General features: G+C 40.5%; 1 protein-coding gene and 1 pseudogene across 7 annotated transcripts in view; both read right to left on the bottom strand.

The window, feature by feature from the left end:
• Reps2 (RALBP1 associated Eps domain containing 2) overlaps positions 1-18,480 on the bottom strand; it is a 244,272-nt gene that overhangs the window by 176,109 nt on the left and 49,683 nt on the right. The gene's annotated exons all lie outside the window — the stretch shown is intronic.
• Positions 3,577-4,060, bottom strand: LOC127675426 (ubiquitin-40S ribosomal protein S27a-like; annotated as a pseudogene).

Below are 18,480 nucleotides of genomic sequence, written 5' to 3'. Positions count from 1 at the left end.
ACTTTAAAAAAGATAAAAAAAAACTTAATTGTTGAAGTAAAAAAAAAAAAAAGAATTGCCTTGGTCATGGTGTCTGTTCACAGCAGCAAAAGCCTAAGACAATGCCTAAACTAAACTACCTCACTAAAGAGAGAACAGACAAGCAAGGCTTAGGTGTGATATCAGACAGCAGATATTATTCATCTTTTTTCTATGCTTTATGCATAGCAATATAATGTACACTAACTACCATTGTAATAGAATGCCCCCTAGCTATACAAAAATAAAGCTCCCAGGTCAAAAAGTGAGATATTCAAGGTCTCAAATTCAAAGACAGCATCTAACTACATGTGATAAGGATCAAAGTTCATAATCTGTTCATTATATCAGGACTGGAAAACTACTGCTGCTCGTGGGTCAACACCAGCACACTTCCTGATTCAGCACACAAACTGAAAATGGTCTTTACAGAAGATTGTTTTACAATTCATTTGACAATTGCAAATACTAACTTAGAATTTCATTAAGGAAAATGTTATTCCTGATACATTAATTTCATTCTTCTTACAAGTAGATGTGAATTATTATTCTGAAGTAGTTTTGGCTGAGAATGTAGCTTTGTGGGTATAGTTGGCAGTCTCCATGAAAAAACCCTGGGTTAGATCAGCAGCAACACATAAAACCATGTGTGGTAACATGCCTGTAATCCCAGCATTCAGGAGGCAAAGCAAATCAGCCAGGTGGAGGTGGTATATGTCTTTAATCCCCCACACTCAGGAGGCAGAGGCAGGTGGGTCTCTGTAAGTTTGAGGCCAGCCTGGTCTACAGAGTTCCAGAACAGCCAAAACTACATAGAGAAACCCTGTCTCCAAAAAAAAAAAAAAGGTGAAAATCAAATGTCCTAATTCCCATGTAACTGAGCTACAAACAGGCCATGTAGGCTCCATTAGTAACACATTTCAAAATAGCCAGCTTTGAAGAGAACCATGGAAGGAAAAGGCCTATGTTCAGAGCTTCTACTTTCTTAGATGTAGTTGAGGAGTGAGTGGCCTTTCTGGCAAAGGAGGTGGGAAAGGGACAGTTACTGTCTGTCAGTCAGACCCCTGGTGTCTGCATGTAGTGACAGCTCAAGTACAAACGGTTTCGGCTTGGCATGAGTAGCATGTGTGGCTCGGGGCTTTGCTTCTGGCAAGCCGGAACCCACCCACCCTGTTTCTCCGGCTTTCCAAAAAGATCCTGTGACTTATCTTAAACCCTTACTCCTTTTGGCTTGCCCTAGAGTGAATTCTGTTGTTTTCTGTAAAAGATCACCAATTAACAAGGAATGAAGAAGTACTCAGGATCTTCAGTTTGCCTCAGGCTAAACTGAGAAAATGAAAAAAGAACATGGTGTTCAGCAGTTACCACAGTGGAGACCAGATGCCTCTCAGGGTGTGAATGCACAGTTTAGAGATAAGCCATCTCTGTAAGTTGAAGCTTACAAAATTGGCTGCTGGCTGCCTCTAGAAACAAGAGCATAGGAAGAAGCAAGAAATTTACTCTATATTATTTCGTACCTTATACAATCTGAATCACATTTTCAAAACTTAGTACAGTATAAAGAGCAAGAGACACAGCCAAACATCATGTCAATAAGAAGTGTCATAGAAATACACCAGAAACATTCCCATCCCATCTGCTATTAAGGGCAACTTCAGAACAAAGTGCCCAATGGGACAAAGCTTCAGGGGTTCCCAGTCATCAAACCCAGACTTCACTCACAAACATGGGGCTCTTTTCTCTGAACTGTCAACACAGTCCAAAGCAACAGTTGCTTTATTGAAGATTGTCTAGCCAGGTGACTATAGAGGAGGCATCTGGCTCTGATCTCATCTATTGGAACAAAGCATTCAGACTAGATAGAGTGTAAGGCTGTCAAGTTCCCCAAGCATTCTATGACTATGAATAAAATCTGAAAGGAGGGTTTCAACCTTGTGCTCTGGTACTTAGAACTTCCATCTTGCATTGTGGTTCTCAGTACACCTATTGCAGGCTCCTACAAGGATGGAACTCTCTCAAGATTAAGTTTGGCACTTTTAATTTTCTGTGTATGCAGGCAGAGGTAAGAGAACAACTTTCAAGAGTTGGTTCTCACCTTCCTCTTGTTTCTGAGGCACAGTCTCTCTTATGGCTCCTGTACTCACTGGCTCCTCCAGGCTAGCTGCCTTCTGGGCAATTCTTCCATCTCTACCTCCCATCTCAAGGTAAGAATGTTGGCAATACTGATGTTTGTCACTGCATCCAGTTCCTTATGAGGATTCTGGGAACTGAACTCAGGACACCAGTCTTATGCAGTAAGTGCTTTACCCAATGAAACATCTTCCTGTTCACAAATCTTCCATTTTAAAATCATCTTTCCCTTTTCCAAAGCACTCATACTATTAACTTGTCCAGCTCACAAAATATACTAGTTACATTTTTAATTCTGCATGGCATGATGAAAAGACCCATATGTGGTGTTTTACATCTTTGGATAGCAAACTATATGACTATCAATCAAACCAAATAAATACATTATTATAACGTATGTAAATAGAAGTTGTATTTTATTAAATATTTTACTTAGTATACAAAATAATGGTTTTTTAATTATGACATCTTCATACATCTTTATTATTGTATCTTGTTCTTACCCACAATTACTCTCCCCAATCCCTCCTCCCTCTACCTTGTTAGTGTGCTACTACCTCCAATATAGTTCCTCGTTCTGTTTTATCGTGTGTATGTGTGTGTGTGTGTGTGTGTGTGTGTGTGTGTGTTTAAATAAGGATTCTGCATGTGAAAGAAAACGTGTATTGTCTTTATAAGTATGGTTTATGTCATTTAACATGGTTTTCATGTTTGGCAATCATGTTAAATGATTGCCATTTCTATCCTACAGATGTTATAATTTCATTCTTTTTTCCTTGTTTTTTGTTTTTGTTTTGTTTTGGTTTTTGGTTTTTTGGTTTTTTGGTTTTTTGGTTTGGTTTGGTTTGTTTTGTTTTGTTTTGTTTTGTTTTGTTTTGAGACAGGGTTTCTCTGTGTAGCCCTGGCTGTCCTGCAACTCACTCTGTAGACCAGGCTGGCCTCGAACTCAGAAATCCACCTGCCTCTGCCTCCCAAGTGCTGTGATTAAAGGCGTATGCCACCACCACCTGGCTCATAATTTCATTATTTACAGCTAAAAAAAATTTCATTGTATGTATATATGCCATTTTCTTTATCCATTTACCTGATGGTGAATAATGTACATCTGAGCTGACTCTATGTCTTGGCTATTGTGAATAGTGCAGCAATAAACACTGACTTAGATTCCTTTGAGGACATACTTATAAGTTAGGTATGGTTGGGTCGTGTAGCAGTTCCCTTTTTAGTTTTCTTTTAATTTTCTAATATATTTTAGTATGTATATGCACAGTCATGTGCCATAATACATGTGTGGAATTCAGAGGATGATCAATGTTCTTCTTCTCCCCTGTGGATCTAAGGGATTGGTCTCAGGTCATCAGGGTTAACACCAGGTGCCTTTACCCAAGGAGCTATTTTGAAGTCCTATTTTTGGCTTTTTTTCAGTTCCTATCTTTTTATTAACTCATAAACAACAATTACTTGCCTTCTGATTGGTTGAGATAGTTGAGTCAGACAACACTTGCCACAGTTCTGTCTGTTAAAGTGGCAGGCTATGAAAACTCCAGCACCACATTCATCAGAAAGGCACTCTCAACCCAGGCCATTTGCATTCACCTTATCCATTTCCACAGAGCCAGCTTAACCTTCTTTCTCTTCTGTTCATTCTGCTTGGGAGGGCTGTAAGACCTCTTTCTCTTCTCAGAACCACCACGAAGTCTCCACACAGGATGAAGGATGGACTCCTTTTGAATGTTGTAGTCAGATAAAGCATGACCATCTTCCAGCTTACCAGCAAAAAAAGCAGCCTTGGCTAATCAGGAGGAGTGGCTTCCTAAGCATGGATTTTGGCCTTTACATTTTCTACAGGGTCTGAGGGATTAACCTTAAGAATGATGGTCTTCCCCATGAGGGCCTTTATGAAAAACTGCATCTTAGCAGCAGTTCCACTGCAAAAGACGGATCAAAAAGTATTTTTATCTTTTTAAGGAACCCCCACACTGGTTTCCACAGTGGTAGCTCTAGTTTACCACATCCTTTCCAGCATTTATTTATCATTTGTTTTCTTGATAACCTATTCTAACTGCTATGAGGTGACCCATAAATAAACCCACATCACTATGGTCACATGATAATTGGCAAAGATGCCAAAACCATCCAGTGGAAAAAAAGACAGTATTTTCAACAAATGGTGCTGGTTCAACTGGTGGTTAGCATGCAGAAGAATGAAAATTGATCCATATTTATCACCTTGTACAAAGCTCAAATCCAAGTGGATCAAGGACCTCCACATAAAACCAGATACTCTGAAACTAATAGAAAAGAAACTGGGGAAGACCCTTGAGGACATGGGCACTGGGGAAATTTCCTGAACAAAACACCAATAGCGTATGCTCTAAGATCAAGAATTGACAAATGGGACCTCATAAAATTACAAAGTTTCTGTAAGGCAAAGGACACTGTCAAAAGGACAAAACAGCAACATACAAATTGGGAAAAGATCTTCACCAATCCTACATCTGATAGAGGGCTAATATCCAATATATACAAAGAACTCAAGACGGTAGATGCCAGAGAACCAAATGACTCTATTAAAAATGGGGTACAGATCCTTTTGGTCCGGGCCAGTGCCCACAGCCAGTCCCAGAGGAAGCTCCACTCCCAGGTATTCTAACATGCCCAGAATCACAGATCAGAGGTGAGGAGGATACAACATCTGTCCTAACACTGGGAGTAACTGGGACCAGTAGGACACAGGCACCCAGGAACTCCACCTGACCAGTGGCTCAGTTTCCTTCTGGTCTAAGCAGGTGCCCTGAGCAGACCTTGGGCACAAACTCCAGAACCAGTCCCACAACACCCAAAGTAACCTCCACTCCCAGGATCACAGGATCACAGGATCACAGGATCACAGGATCACAGGAGCTTGGTCATACCAAGATCTCAGGATCCCAGAGGCAGCTTGACTCCCAGGAACACTGACACATCCAGGATCTCAGGATCACAGGATCCCAGAATCACAGGACCACAGAGACACTTTGACTCTAAGGAGTTCTGACACAACCAGGATCACAGGAAGGACAGGCTGCAGTCAGATATAGCGAAGGCAGGCAGTATTAGAGATAATCAGATGGTGGGAGGCAAGCATAAGAACATAAGCAACAGAAACCAAAGCTACTTGGCATCATCAGAACCCAATTCTTCTACCATAGCAAGTCCTGGATACACCATCACACCAGAGAAGCAAAATTCAGATCTAAAATCACTTCTCATGATGATGATAAAGGACATTAAGAAGGATATAAAGAAATACAGGAGGACACAAGTAAACAGCCAGAAGTCCTTAAAAAGGTAACACAAAAATCCCTTAAAGAATTACAGGAAAACACAATCAAACAGGCAAAGGAAATTAATAAAACCATCCAGGATCTAAAAATGAAAAACACATACCTCCATCTCTATCTTGAAATGTTTGCTTCCAGCAGTTTCAGAGTCAGGTGGTTTGGGATAATTTGTTGGTCGGTTGGTTGGTTAGGTGTGTATAGGTGTGTGTGTGTGTGTGTGTGTGTGTGTGTGTGTGTGTGTGTTTTGAGAGAGAGTCTCACTTCAAGGTGTGTATGCATTTGTGTGTGTTTGTTGAGACAGAGTCTCTCTACATAGCCCTGGTTGTCCTGGAACTCACTATGTAGACCAGGATGGCCTCAAACTCACAAGAGATCTACCTGCCTCTGGCTCTCTCTCAAGTGCTATTAAAGGCATGCACCACTATGCCCAGCCTGAGTTTCAGGTCTTAGACACTAAACAAAAATTGAATTGATTTACAAACAAATTTTCTAAAGTCTAAAGAACTCAGTTACTAAAATTAAATAAATAAATAAATAAATAAATAAATAGAACTCAGTTACTGCCTGACATAGACTAGAAAGAAAATATAAACTCTATCTTAAAAGGAAAATGTAAAAAAAAGAGCTGCATAAATTCACAAATGCAGGACAGACCAACTGAAAAGTGCATGAGCATAGGTGAGCCTATGGTGTACCTATAATCCCAGCACTCAGGAGGTTAAGACATGAGGATCAAGAGGTCAAGGTCATCCTTAGCTACACAGATGGGAAAGCTAAAAATTACAAATAGCGTAACCCTCCAAAGCTATATAGAACACAGCTCCAATCACATGGCTCCCAAGTGTGGGGATGAGAAGCAGAAGCTTCATCCACAAGTAATCCAGGTGGGGTGATCATAGCGAAAGGAACCTGGCAATCCTACCCACAGCACCATCCCACAAGCCTCAAGTCTAGTTGTTGGTTTTGTGAGACTGGGTCTTCCAGAAATGGATTAGTAATAGAAATATAATCCCATTTTGTATTCTATATGACTTGGAAGGTAATGTGGCCAGGTGCCATCTTGAAAAAGAACCTTTTGTTTTAAACTAAGCTACCCTGGAAAGATGTTAAAAGGGGTGGGGGACAGCAAGTCATATGACCCAAATTTAACCTATTATGGGCCAGGGGTAAGAGATAGACCTCATAGGTAGTTATGGAGAGTTAGAGAACGACATATTAAGCTTGAAAGTCCAGGCCGCAAGAGGTTCAGCTCAGTAGTGAAGGGACAACCCTCACCGTCAGTAGCCAAGAGCAGATTTCACCAACTGAGAGTAATACTGCAGTTTGATATCCATGAGTCTGAGGTCAGCAAGTGGACCAAGCTCTGGAGCCAAGTATCTGCTATTCACTGCTATAGAACCCAAGAACTCTTAACTGTATCCACCAGCACATTGGTTAATTAGGAGCCCTTGAAAGTAAGAAGACAGCCCCCCTCTTCTGTACAGATCTCACTGTGGTGATTACTTTCCACACTCTCAACATACCTAAGAGACACTCCACAGCAAGATACTAGCTCCTTCAAGGAGGTACTGTCCAGGCAATCTTGGAAGAATAGAGAGAACCTGCACAGCTCACAGACTGCAAAGCTAAGCATGGCAGCAAAGGTCCCTGGTATACAAAGCAAGGAAACTACCAAAGTGAAAATAGCTACGGTGGACCTCGGACACATATCCAATACAGGCTTTGAAACAAAGTTACATGGTCTCATGTAGCCAAGGTGAGGCCTGAATTTCTGATCCTCCAGCTTTCACCTCCCCCTCATGTTCTGGGATTATAAATATAGGCTGCTATGCTTTGCTCTGTGGTAATTTTTTTCTTTTGCACCTATTATGAGGAGGATAGGGACTGATGTGATGATGTCATTGATGCTGATGGTCTCTTGTGACTTTTTTCAAACAAGCCTTCTTTGACAAGCCGATCTTTCCAAGCTACCCAGATGGATGCAATCAAGTGGGGACTCATCACTTCAAGTTCAAGGGTTCCTCAGAGCTGGCACATGCCGAGGAAGAAATAGGATCCAATCCCGCAAAGGTCAGCAGAGGGGGCGATGGCCCATGAAGTGAGCTGCCAAGTCACAACGGGCCCTCTCCATCAATTTAGGAAAGAAGAATAGCAGACTCCACAGTAATAAATAAAATTTACCAAAGACAAACTGTGCCAGGCATTTGGCCTAAATACCAGGAACTAATGAAATGAAGAGAACACGACATATACACACAAGCAATCTTGACACCAGAACTGAATTAAAATGCAATTATAGCACAGATTACAAGAGAAAATTACTTTCAGAATCCTGGCCCAAGTTTCAGGGCTTTGCATATCACAGAAATTCTGTGCAGCTGGAAGCAGAGAAATCTCAGGTGAATGCAAATGAACTGCCAGAATCTTATAAAGCTTCTGCTGGTTCTGGCAACTCAGACTTAACTAACAAGCCAAAGGATTAGCGTTGCAGATAGTCCTTTTTCTGACATTTTTAGTGCTTTTCAAAAGTAAAACCCAGGCTTATGATGCATGACTTTAATCACAGCACTCAGGAAGCTAAGACAGGAAGATCACCATAAACTGAAGGTCAGCTTGGGCTATGTAGTTAATTCCAGGCTAGCTTGAGCTACAGAATAAGAGCCTGTCTCAAAACATAAAAAAGTGCCAGGTGCTCTTGTCATCTTGCTCTAGCTCTGTCCTCTCCCACCTGCTCCCCCTCTCCCCCAGTGCTCATGGCCAGCCTCCTCTCCTCCCTTCCCTTCCCTTCCCCTCCCCTCTCCCCACTCCCCCTCTCCTTTTCTGTCTCTACTCCCTTTTCAACTCCCCTCCCCATGCCCTGACTAAACTATTCTCTACTAAAAAAAAAAAAAAAAAAGAGCCAGGCATAGTGATGCATGCTTTTAGTTCCAGCACTGGAGACAGAGTCAGGCAGATCTCTATGAGTTCGAGGTCAGTCTGGTCTACAAAGTAAGTTCCAGAACAGCCAGAACTACATGTGATAGATAGATAGATAGATAGATAGATAGATAGATAGATGATAGATAGATGGATAGATAGATAGAAAAAAGTAAAATTATAGTATAGTTGCAGATTATTTGGAATTTTCCCAAGTTGATGTCAATACATTCTATATTTTGTACATAATATTCTGGGCACGTGTTTCTTTCTGAAAGAAACTAATACTTTAATAAGAATAGGACAAATTCAGGCATTTCTAATGAGTAGATCACTAGTATTATACAAAGATCTTTGGCATGCTGAGGGAATTAATACATGTAAGTTCAGTCTACATCGTAAGTGTCTACTCTTAACCTCAAATCCAAGTAGACTGGAGACTTCTGGCATGGAGCTAAACTTATTCTAGAAACACCAAACTTAGATGAGCTAAGTGATCTGACTTCAAATATTTGGCTTCTTTGTCAAGTTCCCAAAGAGGGCCTTCTCCTGATGTTAGAATAACAAGCACACCTCTCAACTTCCTGACATCCTAGCACTGTCCTCCCCAACCCCTGAAGAGCCCAGTGGCACTAAATTTGGGTAAAGAACTTCCTCCATATTCAGGATCATTCTCACCAACAGCAGGGTCTCACGACAAGTGGAACACCAATCCTCTTTATCACCATGACATAACCACAAGGATGTAAGTGTAGCTCAGTGGCATCAGATCTAATCTTAGGAAGTGGGTCCCAAGGAAAGTGTCAGCTAAGGGTGAGTAATAGGACAAGCAGAGAGATGAGAGCAAAGCCAAGTCCCAAAGTGCTCAAACCATTGTGGCATGGGGGATTTTGTTATAAAATTGGCTTGGATGTTAACTGAAAGATTAGTTGGTGCAATGTAACCATTAAATCCATATATTATTTGTCTCACTGATATGACAAAATATCAAGACAAAAGCAACCTAAGGGAGGGCTTATTGGGGCTTGAAGTTTAAGGGTGCAATCCTTCAGGGCGAGGAGTCAATTCTGTAGGTATGTAAGGCAACTAACTGGTCACACTGTATCCACCACAGTCAGGAAACTGAGAGAGATGAGAGCAGGAGTGGCCTAGGTAATTATAAATACCATCAAGTTGGTAGTCAAGACTGATCACTATAGTGGCAGAGTGCTTCCCTGGCAGGTATAAGGCTCTAGGCACCATCCACCCAGCACCACAAAACAAACAGTAAATAAAAACAAGTGTCACATGAATCAATTCATTGTGTAACTAGTCAATCTATAGTCTGACTAATGTATAAATTACTCAGTTCCAATGAGTAGAACATTAGTGAATGAATGGTGTATCTTTGGGCCCAGCAACAGAAAAATGTACTATTCCTACCTCAGTAGCCAGAAGTACATGCAAGTTAGGCCTACTATCTCTAAATGTCCACCAGAATATGTATCTATGAAAGTAAACAAGGGCTGGGGTTCAGACTCAGAACTGTTTCTTCCCAACAGAATATGGACACAAAATATAAATCTGGCTTCATCCACTATGTGGTGAAGAACTAATGAACATTTGACATTTTTCTTTTGGCTGCCCAGAATCATAATATCCTCAATATTCATGAAGTTGTCCATTTGTTTTCGACTAAGTAAGCTAAAACTGTCAGATCCTTTCTTTTGTGTGAGTGTATAGTGCTAGGGAATAGCATCTGCAGCATGTTAGACAAGCACTCAATCACCAAGACACATCCTCAATCCAAACACCTTCCTGTTTTCTTCAAAGTCAAGGTCTGGACACAGGACTAACCTTGGCAGGATGCCATCCATATGGGATTTTGAATCCTTGATGCAAAGTATAAAAAGAGGTTGACTGTGATACCCATGAGAGTACACAGTCCAACACCTGTGTAATAAAAGTAATGCTCCTGTTGTAGTTGGGGCATCCTACATTCGCTGTTTAGAATACCAGCACAGCTCAATTCTATGGTGTGATCAGACTGTGGTTCTGGCCCTACTGCCCTTTACCTGTGCAGGTTTCAAGCATCCTCTGAAGCTTTCCTAGAGAAAGGTGGAACTACAGAAACCCTGCTAATAGTTCCTTTTCTCCATCAATTAGCCAAAATTACTTTTAGGTGCTATTACTAAGAATGTTGGGAGTGACAGAGGATAGGTTAAAGGTGAGTCTAAATCATCCAAGAGCTTCTAAACCTGGCTACATCAACTATCAACCACTGAGTAATAAATCACCCCCAAAGTATCTTGAAGGAATACTTTTTCAGTTCAAACTTCTGGGGCTCAGTAATGTGGGCTGAGTTCAGCTGGGCAATGCTGCTGTTCTAAGCCAAATACCACTGATCTCAGGTGGGGTCACTTACGCTTCTGCAGGTGGCTATCGGGTTGGCTTGGTGCCACTATTTTCCTCCACATGGTCTCTCTTTCTGTAGCCCAAGCCTGTGGTTTTTCCACAAAGTGGCAGAGTTCCCAAAGCAGTAAGAAACTGAAATGATTCTTCATGCCTAGGATCAAAGCCCGCATAAGGTCACTTTTATTGCAGTCTATGGTCAACCCAACTTGCAAGGCCAATCAAGATGTTAAGGATTAGGAATAGGTTCCACAGGTTTGATGGGAGGCATTGCAAGGCATTGTAAGGCATTTTTGCAATCTACCTCACCTAAAGGATTTGTAAAGAAGACAATGGCAAGTTGTCACAATAGAAATAACCTTCTAGAGAATTTTCAGTTATTCGAATTGCCCATACCTAGAATCTACACTCCCACCAGCATTTCCACTTACCACTACCAGCTCCAACTACTGATTCAATGAAAGCCAACTAAAAGCAATAAACACACATACTAAGCCAGACAGCTTTTTAAGAGCCTGTCAACGGTTTTAGGCAGGTCTTTCACACCATATGGAAGGTTAAAGTACATGTACTAAGTGAAGTCTGAGAAAGGAGGATTACTGTAAGTTTGAAGTTACCCAGGCTACATCAAAAAGCTCACCATATAATCGATCACAAAACAAGCCTTAACTGATACAAGAAGATTAAAATAATCCCATGCATCCTATCAGATCACATCGAACTAAGGATGGTCTTCAATAGCAACAAAAACAACAGAAAACCCACATACCCATGGAAATTAAACAGCCATCTGCTCAATGATAACTTGGTTGGGAAAGAAATAAAGAAAGAAAATAAATACTTCCTGGAATTCAATAAAAATGACACAGCATACTCAAACTTATGGGACACAATGAAAGCAGTGCTAAGAGGAAAATTCATAGCACTAAGTAAAGAAATTAGAGAGATCCTGCACTTGCAACCTAACAGTACACCTGGGAGCTCTAGAACAAAAAGAAGCAAACTCACCCAAGAGGAGTAGATGGCAGAAAATAGTCAAACTCAAGGCCAAAATCAACCAAATAGAAACAATGAGAATGCCACGCAGTGGTGGCGCATGCCTTTAATCCCAGCACTTAGAAGGCAGAGGTAGGCAGATTTCTGATTTTGAGGCCAGCCTGGTCTACAGAGTGAGTTCCAGGACAGCCAGGGCTACACAGAGAAACACAAGAAAAGAAAAGAAAAGAAAAGAAAAGAAAAGAAAAGAAAAGAAAAGAAAGGAAAAGGAACGGAAAAGAAAGGAAAAGGCAAGGAAAAGGAAAGGAAAGGAAAAAGAAAAGGAAAGGAAAGAGAATAATACAAAGAATCAACAAAACCAAAAGATGGCTTTTTTGAGAAAATCAACAAGATAGATAAACCCCGGGCCCAAACTAACTAAAGGGACCAGAGACAGTATCCAAATCAAAAAAAATTAGAAATGCAAAGGGAGACATAACAACAGAAACTGAGGAAATTCAAAAAATCATCAGATCCTACTACAAAAGCCTATATTCAACAAAACTGGAAAATCTAGATGAAAAGGACAATTTTCTAGACAGATACCAAATACCAAATGTTAAATCAAGAGCAGGGAAACTATCTAAAACAGGCCCTTCTCCCTGAGGAAATAGAAGCAGTCATTAACCACCCCCCCAACCAAAAAAAGCCCAAGACCAGATGGCTTTAGTGTAGAATTGCACCAGACCTTCAAAGCAGTGCTAACACCAATATTCCTCAAACTATTCCATAAAATATAAACAGAAAAAAACACTACCTAATTCATTCTATGAAGCCACAATTACGCACACAATTACTCTGATACCTAAACCACACAAAAAAAGAGGACCTTCAGACCAAAAAAAGAGAACTTCAGACCAATTTCACTTATGAATATTGATGCAAAAATACCCAATAAAACTCTCACAAACCAAATCCAAGAACACATTAAAATCATCATTCACCACAATCATGTAGGTTTCCTCCCAGGGATGCATGGTTGGTTTAATATACAAAAATCCATTAATGTAATCCACTATATAAACAAACTTAAAGGAAAAAAATCACATGATCATCTCATTAGATGCTGAAAAACATTTGGCAAAATACAACATCCCTTCATGTTAAAAGTATTGGAGAGAGCAGGGATTCAAAGCCCATACCTAAAATAATAAGCAATATACAGCAAACCAACAGCCAATATCAAATTACATGTATACTTGAAGCAATCCTGCTAAAATCAGGGACAAGACAAGGATGCCCACTCTCCCCATATCTATTCAATATAGTACTCAAAGTTCTAGCTACATCAGTAAGACAACAAAAGAAGATCAAGTGGATACAAATTATCAAAGAAGTCAAAGTATCAGTATTTGCAGATAATATGATAGTATACATTAGTAACCACAAAAATTCTACCAGAGAACTTCTACAGTTGATAAACAACTTCAGCAAAGGGGCCAGATATAAAATTAACTGAAAAAAATCAGTAGCCTTCCTTTATACAAATAAATGAAGAAGACCTCAGAAAATGGAGAGATCTCCCATGCTCATAGGTTGATTAGAATTAACATAGTAAAAATGGCCATCCTGCCAAAAGTAATCTACAGATTCAATGTAATCCCCATCAAAATCCCAACACAATTCTTCAAAAACATGGAAAGAGCAATTCTCAAATTCATCTGGAAAAAAAACCCCAGAAGAGTGAAAACAATTCTTAATAATAAAAGAACTTCTGGGGAAATCACCATCCCTGACCTCAAGATATACTACAGAGTAATAGTGATAAAAGCTGCATGGTATTGGCACAGAGACAGACAGGTTGGTCAATGGAATAAACTTGAAGACTCAGAAATAAAATCACACACTTATGGATACTTGATCTTTGACAAAGAAGACAAAATATACAATGGAAAAAAGAAAGCATCTTCAACAAATGGTGCTGATCTAACTAGCAGTCTGTATGTTTAAAAAAATGAAAATAGATACATATTTGTCACCTTGCACAAAGCTCATCTTGGCAAGAATGTGGAAAAAGAGGAACACTGCCATTGTTGATGGGATTGCAAACTGGTACTACAACTCTGAAAATCAATCTGGAGGTTCCTCAGAAATTTGGAAATACATCTCCCTGAAGACCCAGCTATACCACTCTTGCACATATACCCAAAAGATGCCCCACCATGCCACAGGGCCGCGTGTCCTACTATGTTCATAGTAGCCTTGTTTGTGATAGCCAGAAGCTGGAAACAACCCAGATATCCCAGAACAGAAGGATGGATACAGAAAATGTGGTTCATTTACACAATGGAATACTACTCAGCCATTAAGAACGAGGCCATCCTGAGCTTTGCAGGCAAATAGTTGGAACTAGAAAATATCATCCTGAGTGAAGTAACTCAGACCCAAAAGGACATTCATGGTTATGTACTCACTAATAAGTGGATATTAGCCAAAAAAGTACAGAATACCCAGGATACACTCCACAGAACTCAAGAAGGTTAACAAACTGAAGGGCCCAAGTTAAGATGCCTCAATCCCACTTGGAGGGCAAAGAAATCAATCACAAGGGGGTGGAGGGAGGGAGGGATCTGGGTGGTCTGGTGAGGTGATGGTGGGGAGATGAGGACATCCTCTTGGAGACAGGTGTTGGGGGAGGTATGGGATGGGGGAGCGGCTGGGGTCAGACCAGGAGGAGGATGAAGATTGGACTGTAAAAAGGATTAAAGAATAAAATAATAACAGTAGTAATAATAAAAAGTTCAAGGCCACCCAAGGGTAGTATAAGACCCTGTCTCAAAAACAACCCCCATGGCCCCAACACTCTGGCACTTACAGAATGAAGATCTACGAAAGACATGACTTCAGAGGACAAATGTTAGAGATCACAGATGATTGCCTCTCTCTTCAGGATCGCTTCCACCTCAGTGAAATTCACTCCTTCAGTGTAATGGAGGGTTGCTGGGTCCTCTATGAGATGCCTAGCTACAGGGGACAGCAGTACCTGCTAGGGCCAGGAGAATACAGGAGAGATCTTGACTAGGAAGCTGCAAATGCCAAAGTTGGCTCTTTTAGACCAGTCATGGATTTTTACTAAGGCATTTTTCAGACTACTTTTCTCCTCTAGAACCTAATAAAATATGTAGCTTATGATTCTGACAAAAAAAAACCCACATAGACTAAAACCATATGGCATTCAACATCAATTTTCTGGAGTTAGCTTCTCTGTCTATGAACCTCAGTTTTCTGCCACAAAGCTCAGAAAACATTTACTGCATATGCATAAATTCAGACAGAATATTAGTTAACATCTGAGTTGCAGGAAAATGTAATATAATTCTAAAGGAACAAAACAAATTCTGCTCTGAATTCATTAGGTTGTTGAAATTTAACCAAAACCCTTTCCAAGAGCTGTGCAAATAGGTAGACCCCACAAACTGGAACGAAATGTTTCCCTGACAACTGCTGAACAAAGGAAGCAAGGTCTCCATGGAAACCACCCAGGCCTTGCATCTACTATTCACCTTACACTTTGCCTTGCATTCAAGCACATCAAATCAGCAGTAAAAGCATACTGAATGAAGCTGGAAGAGAAGGCTTGAAAGTGATGAAGATTGTCCATTTTTGGTTCAGTGAGATTTTTTTTTCTCAGAAACACAAAATACAGCCAGCCCAAACGGCTCAGGACTCAAAGAAACCTTTGCATGGCCAGCCCAGTTTTTAAATACTCCCTGACTTGATCCATTTGGGCTTTATCAATAAGCTACCTTGTATTCAAATTAGACATGTATTTTTTCCCAGTTCTAGAATCTAAGTCTATGTAAGATCAAGATGTGAGCAGATTCAGGGTCAGTATTTGGTTAGGATATTAAGGGCAGAGGTGTCTATCCGCCCTGCTCCCCCTTCACCCCTCCCCTCTACTCCTTCACTCCTCCCCTCCATAGATGGCACTTCCTTGCTTTCTTTCTGCATCCATAGACTAGGCAAACAAGCTCCCTTCAGTACTCTTTTATAGGGCCTCATCCTCATGACCTAACTCCTTACTACACACTCAAAAACAGAGCACCCCCAAAGAATTATGTACTACTTTCCTAGGTCTGTTAGAACCATGCACATTATGTGACTTAGGACAAGAGACCCATATTTACTGTCTCACAGTTCTGGAGACTGGGACCAAACCTGAGGTATCAGCAAACAGGGTTCCTCCATTCAGAGTGCTCTAAGGAAAGAATCTGCTTCATGCCTCTCCAGCCTCGCATGATCCTTGGTGCCTAGAGCAATGATTATCAACCTTCCTAATGTTGTAATCCTTTAATATAGTTCCTTATATTGTGGTGACCACCTAACCATAAACTTATTTTTGTTGCTACTTCAAAACAGCAATTTTGTTATTGTTATGAATTATAATGTAAATCTCTATGTTTTCCAATCATCTTAAGTATCCCCTGTGAAAGGGTTGTTTCAGACTCCTCCATGGGTCATGATCCACAGCTTGGAAACCACTGACTTAGATGCACCACTCTGATCATTATGTCATATGCACTCTCTCTGAATTTGTCTTTCTGTGACTGCCATCTTATAAAAATACCACTCACAGTGAGTTAGGCCCACCCTCCTTCATTATGAGCACATCTTAACTAGATTACTTCTGCAAAGACCCTATATCCAAAGAAGATTGCATTCTTAGGTGCTGGAGTTAAGGTATCAGCATATCTTTTGGGAGACACAATTCAATACAGAACCCACTGCATTTATAGCAAGTATTTTATTTAATCTGTTAACTTGTTGTTGTTGTTGTTGTTGCTGCTGCTGCTGCTGCTGCTGCTGCTGCTGTTGTTTTGAGCTCCATTTTAGTTTGAACCTCAATCAAAATAGAACGTCTTCACTTGGTCACAGACGCACACATAGCTACAATGAAATCTAGACAGTTGCAACCTTTACCTTGGGCAGTCATAGGGTAAACTCAAAATGGGAAGTTCTGTTTAAAAGGGAAGGGAATGAAAGTGTGAAAGTCTGGGGACAACTAGAAATCCCTATCACACAAGCAACAAGGAAAATCACCACAGGCAAAATAACTCTGACATTTTGATGAAAAGTTAGTGCAAAAGTGAAAATATGAAAGTTAAGGAAAGATCCAGAAATTGAAATAAAAACATTTGCTTTATGTCTAACAAAAATCAAGAAGAGACGATGGACACACAATGAAGAGTTGCACAAGTCTGCAGTATTGAGGAAGGCATCCATTCACGTGGAATCACATGAACCCTTAATGGTTCTGTCTCACAAAAGCACTGAGCCAGGATTTTGGAATATGACCAGATATAGGAAGAACAACAATATGAACCACCCAGTACCCCCAGAGCTCCAAGGGACTAAATGAGTACACATGGAGGGACCCATGGCTCCAGCTGCCTATGTAGCAGAGCATGGCCTTGTCAGACATCAATGAGAGGGGAGGCCCTTGGTTCTGTGGAGACTTGATGCCCCAGTGTAGGGGGGGAGGCTGGAGGGGTGAGTTGGGAGTGGATAGATGGAGAGGCACTCTCTTAGGGGCAAAGAGCAGGGGGGAAGGGTGGAGGGTGTGGAGGGGAGACTGAGAAAGGGGATAACATTTGAAATGTAAATAAAGAAAACAATTAATAAAAAAAATTAGGTGATACCATGGAGTATTGTACTTCTTACATTCAGATCCTTTCCCATCCAGGTACCATCTGTTTCTATACTTGTGTTTTTCATTTGAAGAAGAGGTCCCCATGCAGTTATAAGAAATGGTACTGAGAGCCTTTGAACCCTTTATCCATTTTCCCCCAATGATAATTTACAATGCTACTATACAGTATCACAGCAACAGTGCCGACGTGGATGCACTCTTGAACAGAACATTCCCATCACAAAGACTCCTCAGGGTGCCCACTTTTAGCTACTCATTCCCTCAGGGCTTTGGCCCCTTGGCCCCTGGCAACAGTAATATATTCACCATAGCTATAATTTTTTAAAATGTTAAATAGAGAAACAAAAAGACATGGAAGAAAGAAACTGGTATTTTTGCTTGCTTGCCCTCACTTTCACTGGCAAGGACATTTTGTTCCTTCACAGCAGCAAAAAAGTAACTACAACAGAACTGGGCAGGACTTTATAGTAAGTAAAATGAATCATATATAGAAGGGCACACATTGTATGTTTTTCCTTTCATAGGTAGACACTATAGTCAATTTGAAAATATAATAGGAATTACTAGAGATTAGGAATGTGGTAGAAATGGAGTAGTGAGAGTTGATCATTTCACAGTAGACATATGCATAACACTCAAACTAAACTGGTATATACAATTAAATGTGTTAATTTTAAAAAGATCCCTGAAATATGGTGTGTGCCTGTAATCCCAGCTACTCAGGAAGTTTAGGAAGAAGGATATATTAAGTCAGGAATTCAAGACCATAATTGGCAACATGAGAACTCATTTCAGAAGTAAATTAATTAAAGGGGTGAGGACTCCATGGGAGAATTTTTGTCTAGCAAGCACTAGGCATCGGGATGACAGCCCAGAGCCAGCACACAAGAAATCAAAAGTACTTGTTTTTCAAAAGTCAATTGAGCATATTTCCAATGGCCTATTTCTAGTTCTTAGTCCTGCTGCATTTACCTATTGCCACAGTCTTGATTGTTGTAATTATGTGGTACATTTTGA

Source organism: Apodemus sylvaticus, chromosome X, assembly GCF_947179515.1.
Source record: "Apodemus sylvaticus chromosome X, mApoSyl1.1, whole genome shotgun sequence".
In the NCBI taxonomy this organism is placed as follows: Eukaryota; Metazoa; Chordata; class Mammalia; order Rodentia; family Muridae; genus Apodemus; species Apodemus sylvaticus.
This window is presented reverse-complemented; position numbering and strand designations above follow the sequence as displayed.